We start from the raw sequence: 14625 nt of genomic DNA on the forward strand, positions 1-14625 counted from the left end.
ACCGTTTCAGCAAAAATTTCCAAAAAAGGAAGGCTTGAAATGGGTAGTTTGACCAGATTGTCCATGCCAAGAGATAATTTCCTGACCAAAGGTCTCAGAATGATCCCTTATGGACAGGTAGCCCCATGATTTTCTGAAGAAGTGTCTGTCTTCACCAACAGCAGAGCTTCCCTGCTGGCCTTTACCATCCATCAAAGACATAAATCCTACTCACATCTGAACCTCCCCTGCTCCCTCCCGAATCTCAGTGAGTGATGCTAGCTGGAACTTACCCAGAAAGGGCCTGGCCAATTGTCTCCCTAATATAATGCTCTACCACTAGTGCCACACAGAGCCTGGATCCTTTTAGATTTCATTTCAAGTTCTACTGTAGATTACAATTAGGGCTGTCCAAAAAACAAGAATATTTTATTAAAAATCCCAGGTTTCGACATTTGTTTCTGTTCCAACATGGAATGAAACCAAGATCCTTCAAAATTATTCACACACACTCAGTGGTTTGGGGACTCATGTGAGATGATTTTGCCCATAATGTTTTGGGGCCATTATTGTAGAATTCTATAGTGCTTTGTCACTGGGGACTTTTTCTTCAACATGGTGTCCAAACTCTTCAACCATAACAAGTCCCAAATAAAATATATAAAAAAGGAATAGGAAATACTGGGGGGAGGGTTGTGTAAAGAGAGAAACTTAAGTGTGTGTGTGTGCACGCATGCACGCCTAATACAACCTTCTGTTTGCTCTTGCCATTCATCTGCAGTATAGTCCATTTGCCAATTGCTTCAGCTAAGGTTGGTTGAGAAAATGGATGCACTGGTGGAAAAACCCTGCACCAGAGATAGGAAAATATTTCTTTTCCTCATTCTTCTCTGTTTAGCCTTCTTTTTCAAAAATAGATGCCCAAGCTGCACACACACACACAAGAGAAGTGTGAAGGTGCTCATAGGTAAGGGGTACACATGGTGTGAAGCTGTGTATGCAAATTCAGTACCCATTTTGTGCCATCACCTATTATAACAGTAATCCTAGTAGTAGTAAATATTGTTTACAAGGCCCCCAATCAGAATTGTTGGGCACTGTACAGAATAGAGACAATTCCCGCCCTATGTTGTGGTGGGTGAGGTGCTATTTATTTTGCACGCACAATTATCTGTTTATACTTTCAGATGGTGTTTTCCAGGCTCAGATTTAAGTGCATCTTTTTTAAAAACATGATTCACAATTGTCTCGCCTGGAACTGGGGTTTTGGCATTATTATTATTGCCCATTCCCCCAGCCCTTTCCTAAACACTTTTCAGTTCTCTGTTGACTTTAATTAAACTTCCTCTGTCAGCTCATGAGCATGGTGACTTTTTTAAAGTGTTCTTTTCCTTACTAATCAGAATTTCCCAGATTCTCCTGAGTCTACTCTGAGTGTTAACAGTGATCTTCAGTTCATACAAATCTATTGTCTTGCCTATAAGACCTGTTCAATTATTCATAAGGTGCCACTAGTAGAGATGGAGCGAAAAAGGACAACCTGAAAGTCATCCTGAAGCTGTAGAACAAGATAATGAGTTGGGACAGCCCATTATTTTATTACCTAGAGCCATATGTCAATTAATAACAAAGAAATCACAACAACGTACTGAAGTGCTGTTGTAGATATAGTCAGAGGGAAAACTCCTGAATGGTAAACCTTGAACAATAACCATTATTCCTCTGAGTCAGATAATCCCAAAAGACGGTAGAAAGCAGAGGAGGAAAAACACCCTGCATTAGAAAGAGTTTATAATTTCGTATCGCTCTGTAATTTGCTGTGCTAACTACAGCCAAGAGCTTTTTAATGTTCTCCCCAAAAGATAGTTTGAAAACCTATCAAATAAATATTACACTGGAGGAGTGGGGGAATTGCAGAAACAATGTGTGAAGAACATTTTAGAGATGCTGTATACCACAAACAACTAAAACATTAAAGACTCATCAAAAATGATATTTGAAATTGCAGACTAGATTTACACTCGATTATACTTGTTTTGGGTTTTTAAAAAAAAATATAGATTGGGCAATGATTTCTTTATACATTCTCACATCTCCCAAATGGTCTTCCCACTCTCTCTCTCTCTCTTTCTCTCTCTCTCTCATATCTATCTGTGAAACCTAATTATACCCTGAAACCAATTCCTTCTAGAACAGATTCCCCGCTGGGTAGAGGCTACTAGTATAGTTGCAGGCATTTATATATCTCAGACGGACTCACAGAGGCTATTCTTTAGCTCAGTTGGAAGTCTTAAGGAAAGGTTCTCAAGCAGGGTCTAACAGGGTCTTTATGACTTGGGAGTTTATTTTTCCCTCATCAGGGTAACCGCTTTGCTAGGGATACAGAGATCCTGAAGCTAACTGTCTTAAGTTCACTTCTGGCACCCAGCACTTGAAGCATTTGTGATCCTCAGTGGCACAGCAAAAGCTCCTGCAGGGGGGAATAGCTCATGGGGAATTGTAAAACAAAAGAAGTTTCTCTAAGCAAGCTTATCTGCATTAACAGCCCTTGATTTTAGATAGTAGCAGTGCACCAACAATTCAGCCTAAAAGAATAACAGTGGCTGAGTAGAACAAACTTCCAACTGTGAAGCAATTATAGTGCTGTTGAATGGCTGATTGCTTGTGTGTGGTCCCTTTGGTTCCCTGGTGTAGTGTGCTTATGGTTTTGCAATTGGATAAAATGGATTGGAATGAGTGCTGTCATATAAAACTGCCAGCTGTTCTACTGTTAATAAAGACACTATTTAGCTATTAATACACCCCATTCTTCTGTGCTGTGCTTATTCAAACAAAATATCTTTGTTTGTAGAGTGGGTGTGACTGCACCTGTTCTTGATTCAAGAATTCGTGGCCTATGAGAGACCCCCTTATACTCTTAAAAAACAGTTCTAGCTTCCAGACAGAGCCAGATACAAAGACTGTACAGAGTGGGCTTTGCTTTCAGAACAGACCTAACAGACAATGTTTTAAAAATATAACAGGTTTGGATTTTAATTTGCTACTGTTTCTGCTCTTGGCTTTATTTGTTAAGCAATCACTTTTAATTTTTGCATGGGGCCCCATCATTAGCACTTTAGATTTTTAAGAACATAGAAAAAGTGACAAGATATGATTTGTACTGGAGAGCTAAGACTTGTTTCATTGCATTTTTTCCTAAAAACTGTGGGTCAAATTCTCTTGAGATATAAGCCCACTGAAGTCAATAGAGTTTTACCAGAAGAGAATTTACCCCTACATCTTAAGCTTTCCTGGAGTGAAATGTAATATTGGTTATGTCAGTGAAAGATAAATGACGCTAAACCTGGATAATTTAGAAAGATCTGAATGTCTTCCTAAGCAATAGTTTTAGAAATCTACAGAAATATACCTGTGCTTTCTTTCCATTCTTGATGCGAAAAGGAGATTAAACCATGTAGTCTGGTGGTTATAACATGTGAAACTTTGTTTTGACTATACCATTGAGTAGCAGTGCAAATTTGGGGAAAGTCACTGCTTTCCCCCAGCTGAAAAATGGGGATAATATAGTTAGCCATATTTAAGCCAGATGGTGACCTGAGACTTCACCCTTGCATGGTAGTAAGGGGGCCTTCCTGTGTCCCTTGAGCCCCCTTGGTTGCTAATATTGCAGGTGGCAGTGCAAGGCTGGCTGCAGCCACGTTTTGCAAACTTCCATGCTGCTGTCCTGAGTCTCATGATAATTATTGTTTTCCTTAAAGCCCCAGCTCCTGAAGTCAAGTGGATATGTGATAATTTCAGCCTTCATTCTTAAAGAAAAAGTAAGTTTCTAGCCCTTGTGACTGTGGAGAAAGCTTCAAAATGTGCACCCTAAAGGCTCAAAAAAGCAGAAGGCAAATAAAAAGAACACCAAATCTATTATTTTACATGGTTAGCCAAGTGGACTGTTCTTGGACCAGGTTCCCCAGCCTGCAAAACCTCCATGGCTCAAGAGTACTCCTGCCTTGCCAGAGCTTCCAGGCTCCTGGATGTGGATCCAGGACTCTGGAAGCACTAAGGCTAGCTCTAGCTGGGGCTCAACTCCTGGATCTGCAGCAGGGATCCTGCAAGCCCTGAGAACTCTGGGTTGCGCAGCCCTGGGATCCAGCTGGCTTGGGATCCTGGAAGCCAGCATTACAATGTGATAACTTGTCATGTTGTATCAGGCACAAGACGTATTGTGGAAAGCCACAAACACAGCAACATTGTGACCTGATTTTGAGATGCAGTTTAGCCCTTCACTTGAAAACAAACCTCATTAGGATCCCCTGAAAATTTGATAGCCAGCCCTGCATGATAAGGACTATGTTGAAGTGTGGCCTGCTCCACTCCCATTGAAGTTTTGCATTGATATCAGTTGGAGCAGAGTTAGTCATTTTCTGAAGATTTCTCCCAGATGTCTCTATTTAGAAGTCAGAATTTGTAAATGTCATTTTATCATTCACTCCAGAGATTATGTGTCAATATTGCAAACAAATGCCTTAAGGAAGAGTAAAATCTCCTCTCCTCTCAAGATATTAAAATTTACAAATATTTCCTTCAGCCCTTTAGAGATCTTCATATTCTTCAGCTGTTATTTTGTGACAAATTATAGATATGGGGAAGACATTCATGGCCTGAGTCTCCTCTTGCTTATGCTTCTGTGAATCAGGAGTAATTCCATCAAAGTCAAAACTTTTACTCCAGTGTAAAGTCAATGAACATGAGAGCAGAACCAAGCCCATATTGTATTGCAAGGCTTAAACATAGTGCAATCTACAATCAAGAATAAATATGTTTAATGTAACCTTCACAAGTCATCAGCACGGAAACCTTTCATTTTGGTTTCTGTTTATTCATGTTACAAAATGCCTTTATGTAAGAATTTCACTGGCCTAATTTAACAAAAAGCACATCAATAATGCAAAGCCCAACAAATGAGCTGATATATTATATTTGTAAATAGTGTAGCATTAGAACAAATTGCGTTGAATGGACAAATTCAAGTTCTTTTTCTCTAAGCAAGAAAAGAAAATTGTATTTTTTATTATTATTATTATTTATTTTATTGTATTTGTTATTATTGGCTGCTTTCTTTTGCCACTCTCTCTCTTTCTCTCTTTTATTCAACACAAGAAGTGCTTCGCTTAAATGTCCTTTATTTTTCTAAAGATGAATAAGCAAATATGTGACACTCCCCTCCCCCCTTTGATCACTGCTTGCAGAGGCAATAAAGTCATTGCTGTTTCAAATTCATGTATTCTTTATTAATTCATCACACAAATGGGGGGGATAACTGCCAAGGTAGCCCGGGCGGCGTGGGGGAGGAGGAGGGGAGGAGGGAAGGACAAGGCCACACTGCACTTCAAAACTTATTTATTGAATGCCAGCTTTCTGTTGCATGGGCAGTCCTCTGGGGTGGAGTGGTTGGGTGCCCAGAAGGCCCCCCCCCATGTGTTCTTGGGCTCTGGGTGAGGAAGCTATGGAACTTGGGGAGGAGGGCGGTTGATTACAGCGGTTGTGCTCCTGCTGCCTGTCCTGCAGCTCAACAATACACCGGAGAATATCAGCTTGATCCTCAAGTAGCCTGAGCATTGCTTCCTGCCTCCTTTCATCATGCTGACGCCACCTTTCCTCTTGCTCCCACCACCTTTCCTCCTGCTCCCGCCACCTGTCCTCTTGCACGTCCCTCCTGTCCTTGCATTCATTTTGTGCTTTCCTGTACTCTGACATTGTTTGGCTCCACGCATTCTGCTGGGCTCTTCCAGTGTGGGAGGACTGCATGAGCTCAGAGAACATTTCATTGCGAGTAGGTTTTTTTCATCTTCTAATCTTCGCTAGTCTCTGGGATGGAGATGATATGGGAAGCGTTGTAACATTTGCAGCTGCAGGAGGAAAAAAAAGGAAGAGTAGTATTTAAAAAGACACATTTTAGAGAACAATGTGTATACTCTTTCACAGTGAACCAAGCTGTTAACATTACATAGCACGTGTGCTTTCTTTACAAGGTCGCCTTTTTGACTCTTATATTGAGAGCCTGCCGATTTGGTGTGACATATCACACATGCAGGGCTAGCGGGCAACAGAATTCGGCTTGCAGGCAGACATGGTAAGCCACAGTCTTTTGGCTTCTTTAACCTTCATAACATGTGGGAATGGTTTCAAACAGCAGCGCTCTCATGTCCCATACCAAACACCCATTGGGTTGGCCATTTAAAAGGAGGGGCTGCGGTTTTCAGATTAACGTGCAGCACAAATCCAACTAACACCCCCCCACACATACACACAGTTGATCATCCTTGCTACCTTGAGTAAATAGCTTATTTTTTAACATTATTTCTCACATTGTAATTATTATAGAACAAAACCACATGGAAAGTATTTACCCCTTCTGTTTATCACAGGATTAATACATCTGATACACAAGAACTACTTTAAACTAGGCCCAGACTTTAACCAAAATGTACAATCAATAAATTGTCTCTTTTGATCAATTCAGATTATATCAGAAAACCTTCAGTGACCTTCTAATATAATCTGAAAACATAAGGGCTGCCCTAGAGCCATGGACCCAGCAGTCCGCCAGGCAAGCTGGCAAGGAACTAATCAGGTTTCTGATGGAAAGTACCTGGCAGACATGGTTCCATTGGAGACCTGCCTATACCTCAATGAAAATTCATTAAATCTGAGCCTTTCTCACTAAACATTTCTCTTTCAAGGCATCTGCATTTTCTGATGAAACAGAGTTTCATCAGAGAATTTCTCATCAGCTCTAGTGACAATGTCATGTTTATGACATTGCAATGGCTAAAACACATTTCCTAGCAAGATTAAGTGATCCTTTCTTGAAGAGCCAGGTGGTAGTTCTGTGGGGTTTAAAGAACAAAGGAGAATAGATGCTGGAACTAGGGATGTGGAGGGTGCTGGCACACCCTCTGGCTTGAAGTGGTTTCCATCATATACAAGGTTTACAGTTTGGTTCAATGGCCCTCAGCACTCCCACTATAAAAATTGCTCCAGCACCCCAGCAAAGGAGAATGTCCATGTGGTCATTTTAGCCCCAATTCTGCAAACTGCTCATGTTGGTGACCCTTTGTGCTCCTGACTTGAATCAATCAGACTCTGGGTGGGCACAGAGAGTTGACCACACAGGGCAGCTTGCAGAATTGGGCCTAAGTCATCACCTAGTAAAGCTAAGCATTTCAAAAACAAAAACAACCTCATAGTAAACCAAAGAATTTCAAACCACACACCAACATTGCAAACCTGTTCCACCACCCAACCCCCCCACACAAAATATAACACATTTTTATTGCCAGCCCATAGCTCCTACATGATCAGGTCCCTTATTTCTCCTTATCTCAACTCAGGAACCCAGCCAGAACCCATGAGGTAAATTCTTAAGTGCCTGAGTCACTTTTGAAAATAGGACTTAGGTTCCCAAATTACTTGGGCCCTTTTGAAAGTTTTACCCTGGCCCTTTTCCTGTTGACAATATTATCTGTGAACATACCAGGATTTTTATGAATGTATCCATTTGTCATAACTGGTTGACAAATATATATGTGGGTCCATGGGTTTTCATGGGCTCCTTCAAGTGTTTGATTTTTGGTTGGTGTGATTGGTCACCTTATTCATGTGACATGGTGTCTGTGGATCACTTAATCTTTTGAAATAGGAGCAGTGCCTGAAGAATTCACTAGTGCTTTGTATCTCTCAGGTAGAGGATGGGGAACAGTTAAAAGAGAGTGATATAAAGGGATAAGCAGGCAAAGAAAATGTTCAGAGATTTGAAATCTTTTCCTGTCCTCTTTTGGAAAGAGCTTTATATTTGGCTAGGTTCCCAGATTTTAAAATAGCTGGATTCCTTATAGACTGAGAGGGAGAGGAAGATGTAAGCCTGATTTATTGGTTGTCTAGCAGACTTTACTTTCCATTTTCTCTTGTCACATTCCCAATGAGTAAATGTGTGTGTAAATACAGGCTGGCCAGGTAAGCACTCCCAGCATCAGTATATTCATTCATATGGGAATATACTTGTTTACTTGAAGATATGCTTGTCTATGAATATCATATTTGCACAATTAAAAGCACCTCATAAGAACATAAGATGACACATTGGGTCAGACCAATGGTCCATCTAGTCCAATATTTCATCTTCCAACAGTGGCCGGTGCCAGATTCTTCAGAGGGAATGAACAGAAGAGGTCAATTGTGAGTGATTCATCCTCTGTTGTTCAGTTCCGACTCTGGGCCCCCAGAAGGGCTGGGACCTCGGGCAGAAGAGGCGGGGCTGAGGGTCAGCCTCCCCCAGCCAGCCCTTCCACACTGCCTGGCCTGCGCCGCCCAGGGCTCCAGTGGCGATTTAAAGGTCCCAGGGCTCCGGCCGCTGCAACAGTAGTGACGGTGGCGGCTATGACCCCAGGACCTTTTAAATCTCCAGGCCCCAGGCAGTTGCCCCTTTTGCCCATCCCACCCCCCCCTCAGAGGCCCTACACTCTGTGTAGGGTGTCTACATATCGGTGGCCGTGGCGGGATACCCTAAGCCCAGTGTAGACACTGCTAGGTTGACAGAAGAATTCTTCCGTCCACTGAGCTACTGCTTCTTGAGGGTGGATTTACTCCAGCGATAGAAAAACCTTTTCTGACACTGTAGCGTCTACACTACAGTGGCATAGTTGCAGCACCTCAGCTGTATTGCCGTAGCATTATATAGTGGACATATCTTTATTTTTCCCTCATCTTTTTAATTATATGCTGTTTTTTCACCTCTTTCTGTTTCCTCTCATTTTCTGCCCACTCTTGATTCTCCCCGAGATGAATCATGTTCTCATTTAAATCAAAGAGAGTTTTGCCATTGGTTCCAGAGAGAGCAGGATTCATTTGCAAGTTCCCATCTGCTCCTCTTCTTACTTCCCAATCCTTCCTCTTTCACAGTTCCCCAATCTCTTTTCTTCCATCCCTGCCAAAATCCCCCTTATCTTTCCTTCTGCCTCCCTGAATTTCCCACATCTTTCTTCCCACCACCAGATTCCCACATTCCACCTTTCTTTTCCTCTCCATCCTGGATTCAACAGTTCTCATTCTATTCCCTTCCCCTGATCTCCCATCTCCGAGAGCCAGGCGCCGTGAGACTGCTCAAGAATGAAAGAACTTGACAGAAGCAGCATGTGAGAATGTGAGAGTCAGAAAGCCAGCATAGAGTGAGATGTATCTTATCTGTATAGTCTGTATCCATCTGTGCAAAACAATTCATTTTTGTTTGGACCAGTGTTGGACAGCGTTTACATTACATGGGGCTGTGAAAGAAAACAGCACATACCCTAATCAAGTTGCCCACTAGTTTTAAAGCCTCTGCAGCCCTGGGTATGAGAGGATGCACTCAGAGAAATTTAACGTTACAGAACGACAGTCAAAATTCTTTAATATTTGGTAACTATATATTTGTTCTACACTTGCATGCTTCTGCCATACCAAGGGCCTTCTTTATCTCGAGTCAGGCTGTTGCCAAATTGCTTCCATTTGTAAATTATTCATATGAGGCAAAAGCTTTTGACTATGTTTGACAAGACAACTTCTTTAGCAAAGTCATTAAGATAAGAGACCTCTGCAGGGATGGAAGTTATTCAGATTATATATAAAACCTCTTGTGTGCATATACGTTGATTTTCTCTCCCTTCCTCTCTCTCCCTCTTAGCCCCCCCACCATCATTTTTTGTCCCTTCAACTAAATGCACTAAAATGTAACAAATTACTATGTTGCCACAAGTAATGGATGCTTCTGTCAGCATGCAAAGCAGTTCCGCTCGCAGAGTTACAAAACACTGAAAATGGAAATGTAGCCTAAGGAAAACTTTTGCATTCTAAGCTCAAATGTAATTTTAGAGACAGTGAATATTAAAAAGACAACATATTTTCTAAGACTTCTGATGTACTCGGTTTATATGTGCTGGGTTATGATTTTTAAGGATTTTTACACTAAATTAACTTCTTAGAATTTATTTTCAAAGATGTATGTAACTCTTCATGTGTATGTGCATATGTGTGTGTATCTATCTAGAGAAAGAGAGGGAGTGAATGGGAATATACATAATGGTTGCAGTGGGGTATAAAATATTTATTAGCATGAGTTTAAAATGAGCTGTTATTCATGAATGGCAAAACCATGGGTGAGTTATGTAGGTGACACCAAATGGGCACCAACAAAAGCGTTATACCTCACCACTGTAGTTTTCCTGTTCTATAAAAATTTTTGAAATTTTTACCTGTCCCAAATCGTGAAAAAACATTGAAATCTTGAAAATGTTCAAAAACCAAAAAAAACCGAATTGTGGTTTTTTGGGTTTTTTTTTGTTTTTGCAGGAGGGCTGGGCAATCAAGATGTTTTGTTTCAATTATTTCAAAATGTTTCACTTCAGCTGTGATCTGTTTCCCCTTCGTATCTTTTTAGTTTATTTAGCTTAAATTTCCAAATGAAAAGTCATTTCAAAATGAAATGTTTCAATAATTTCAATATTTTTCTCTGCATTTTTAGAGTCAGAAAATTCACCAAAACCAGCCCAGTTTAACATAGCATTTCAGATTCAGTTGCTTGGCATTTTGGTGGACAAAAAAATTATCAAAAAATGCTCAGCCAGCTCTACAAACCATCCCAGTAGCTATCTTGGATAAGCCACATGTGTTGCGGAGCAGCTACTTTGGGAGTGTTTCCAAAAGAGTTCTTTGGGGCTGGTTTTTGTATTCTTCCCTCTGTAAATCAATGTACAGTAAGTCCCACTGTACAGGGCTCAAAGGGAGACTATAACAACCTTCAAAAAAACCTTCACTAATATTTTTATGTAAAACCATCACAGTTTTAAATCTGAGTACATGTGGTTCTTCCTGTGCTAGGATTTAGAACCAATACTTGGTGTCATGAGATGCATGGATTCTCCTCTTTAAAATGGCATAAAGCTCCTATTTTCCGCCCTGAAGGGTATGGAATAATACTTTGTAAAGCTGGTATTTAAGTTGTCATGATAAGACTAGGTCTCATATGATAGGATAGACTTCAGAGCTATTGTTTCAGCCTCAGGAACACACCACTTCATCTGGTTAAACTTGTTTCACATTTCTAAGGTAATCTTTGCAACCATATGTGGTGGAACCTTTTTTAATGAAACCTTAGATTCTAGAAGACAAAAAGTCATCCTTAAGAACAATGTTCCTGCTTGCCATCTGCTGGGAACTGGCCCTGATCTTACTGGAGCTATGTTCAATGACTTCATGCACTCAGGATAAATATGAACACATATAGCTACCTGGGTGCTTAGTTGCCTATTTGCCCATACATTTACCTAAATTGAGCATACATTTACTCTAGTTGTACCCACAAATTGGTTTGCTCATAGTGCTGTGCATATTCACAAGCAAGAGTGACACTCTACTGATTAAAAATTTGGTCCATACTGTATGTCATTTTAAGCATTAAGCACTAATATATTAATCCTAGTTAAGGATTACTTAGTCTGGGGCATTCTTTGCAATATGGTCCATATCTTCGTATCTCTGTGGACAGTAGCCGGCATAATGGACACCATTCTGATTTGGGGCTTTTGGACGTTACTGCAGTATAAATAATAAATAATAGTAATAATTGACATTGCTGAGTGTGCAATTTTGCATTCTAAATTCTTTTGATTCATATTAAACTCTTCCAGATGAAAATTGTCCTCAGTGATTAACTTTTATTAAGTAAACCCCATGACAGGGGTTGCTTCCATGATTCTAAATAAATAAGCACTTCTGTGACTTGAAACTGATATACAATTATAATCATATTATTCAGGGAATGGTAGTATTCATCATGTTGTTAGTATTGTAAATTTGTACCATTGTAGATAGGAGTCACACAGCTTGGGGCCTTGTATCTTCACCTATTGTTTTCCCTGTGTTATGATACATTTTCAGCAACACTTGATTAAAACTGCCAATTTGTTGGGTATAAAGAAAATCTCTTGACACCACCAGGACTAATTATGTTGTCCTTGCCAAAGGGGTAGTTGAATAATTGCATGCGATTATTGCACAGCTATGGTGCTTTTCATGTCAGTTGCAATGCAATGAAGATTGATTCCCTTTAATTAATCATTCAAAAATAACCCCCTTGTATCATTCCCCAAATAGGAGCAACTATGTTCCTACATCTTTCTTCCAAAAGGCTCCTGAATGCAATTGGTTCCCTGATGAGATAGTATTGCAATCTGCATGTGCATGAGCCTGTCCTAAATAGGAGGATCTGCTTTGTAATTGGTTATGGATCCTAGTTTTCTTGTTCTTTAACCACAGTCCTTAACTTGCTTTATAATCTTAACAGCTGAAAGCAGATGAACATAAGCAGGGAAAAAACCAGCTTTTACTAATTAAACTCTGGACAGGAAGAGGAGCTTCAACTCTAATCTGATATATATATATAATGTCCACTCTGTACCTATCTGCCATGATAAATTGGACTCATGCAATCATATAATATTTCTTGGTAGGATTTTATGCAGCCAGACAATATTCTCATTATAAAAATACTTAAAGACATTGGGCCGACTCCTACTGGAACCAATGGAGGTACTCTAGATTTACACTGGTGTATTTGTTTTTGCCGGTTTTTCACATGTTCTTTTTACTTTGCAGATTCTATAGCATTCTCTTCTGAGCTAATTTGCTTCTTTTTCTAATTCAGACTGTGACAAAGTGTGACTCCATTCTAGGCTGGAAAGAGTTAAGACCAGACTCTTAAGACCAGGTAGCCATATCCACTGCAGCTGTGCTGGGTTTGGTCTTAAAAAGGGAGAAGTCCAGCAAATTGAGGGGGTGAATGGGATGAGTGGTGATAGGAAGTTCCTGCCCAGGATTAGCAGCCTGCTAGGAGACAAGGAACCCAGTGGGGACTTTGGCTGGCCAGATCGGCTGCAGAAAGGAAGGCTTCAGCCAGGAAGACAGTGATTGAAACTATGTCTGAGAGATGTAGAGCCAGGGTGTAACAGGTGGCAATTATGTATGGGAGCAGGGACTGGAGGTAGGGCCTGGCTGGGTGGAAGATTCCTTTGCTTTATGCATTTTGGAACTTTTGTTTTTTGAAGATCTCCTTTCATCTGGAAGGGGTGAGACTGGCTGGAGCCGTAAAAAGAAGTAAATTGTTGCAGGACCAAACAGCTGTTTGGTGGGGGAAACAGAGGCAGAGTTGCTGCAACACTATAACTGGTCATGAAAAGATGCCCTGGCTGGTGAGTTTGCTCTGTTACACTGACCATATATTTATGTTAAAAATATTGGATATTTTAATCTGATGAAGTAGCTTAGGCATATTCACCATGTATATGATCAGATATGTTAATGTAAGATTTCTACCCACAATGGCATTATGTTTTTCTGAAAATGGATGGGTTTTTTTCAGTATTACAGAATCCTCTCAGTTAGTATTACATCTATATATTAAGATAAATGATAGGCCTGACATATAACGTTTAATAGGTATGTGGATCTAGGAGTTTAATTCATGTCCCTCTCTCTAAGGTAGCATAATCATTATATCAAAGACCTACGGTTAGAGAGACAAAAATATATGAAATGTTGCTGGATTGCTTATGAAATGTTTATGAATCTTTTTGCTCATAAAATTGGGATGACATGATATAGTCTAATTAAGTTATACACATTAATATGTATAAATTAGTTTTAATTGTTCTAATACAGTTCAGAACTCAAGGCTCAGAAAAGGCTTAGAATGTCATGAAAGAACATGTAGTGTCAGTTTGCACCAACAGCTGCAAAGGTGGTGTTGTTCCTGTAGGAGTTTCCAACCAGTAAATGGTAGAAAATATTGAATTTACTCATAAAGGAGCATCCACACTACCACTGCTAAGGTGCCATATAGCTGTAGTATACATCTCTAGTATGTCTGTATATAGTTTCTTGGCGTGCAGGAGGCTCTGGGGGAGGGGAATTGGGAGGAGTGAGGGCACAGCAGGTTCAGAGGAGGCGGGAGGAAAGGGTGGAGTTCTGTGGAAGAGCCAGAGGTTGAGCACTGAGCACCCCCTGACCCATTGAAAAGTTGGTGCCTGTAGCTCCAGCCCTGGAGTTTATGCCTATACAAGGAGCCGCATATTAACTTCTGAAGAGCCGCATGTTGCTCCAGAGCTACAGGTTGGCCACCCTTGCTGTAGTTGATAGCACAGCAGATATCCCCTGCCCCCGCATAGGGGGAAGTCACCCTTCCCAATGGGACTGAGTTTAGTAGGCACAGGAGAGTGTGTTTACCCTTGTTTCTGTAGTTGTGGGGCCTGGGGCCACTTTCATGGGCCAGATTTTCACCTAGAGATGCAAATAGAGGCCTAGTGGGGCTTTCAAAAGAGTCAAAACAGGTGAGGCACCTAGTCTCCATCAAAATCAATGGGAGTTAAGAGCCTAACTTGTTTAGGTGCTTTTGAAAATCCCACTAGGCACATCTAGGTGCCTAAATAGCTTTCAAAGTCTGACCCATTGTACATACATGTGAAAATGTAGCTTGAATGAGCCACAGAAAAGCAGATTTCTATCCAGTAGAAACTTGAATATAACTGAAGTAAAGATTTCATACTGTAACCAAAACATGGACAC

The 14625-nt window shown here is 40.6% G+C and overlaps 1 long non-coding RNA gene across 1 annotated transcript in view; it reads left to right on the forward strand.

Annotated features, from left to right (window-relative positions):
* The first annotated feature begins 12859 nt into the window (after positions 1-12859).
* LOC123373256 overlaps positions 12860-14625 on the forward strand; it is a 44293-nt gene continuing 42527 nt past the window's right edge. The window contains exons 1-2 of the long non-coding RNA XR_006580630.1: positions 12860-13013; positions 13110-13253. This is a non-coding gene — a long non-coding RNA (uncharacterized LOC123373256). The remainder of the gene's footprint in view (positions 13014-13109; positions 13254-14625) is intronic.

The sequence above is a fragment of the Mauremys mutica genome, chromosome 6 (assembly GCF_020497125.1).
Source record: "Mauremys mutica isolate MM-2020 ecotype Southern chromosome 6, ASM2049712v1, whole genome shotgun sequence".
Lineage (NCBI taxonomy): Eukaryota > Metazoa > Chordata > Testudines > Geoemydidae > Mauremys > Mauremys mutica.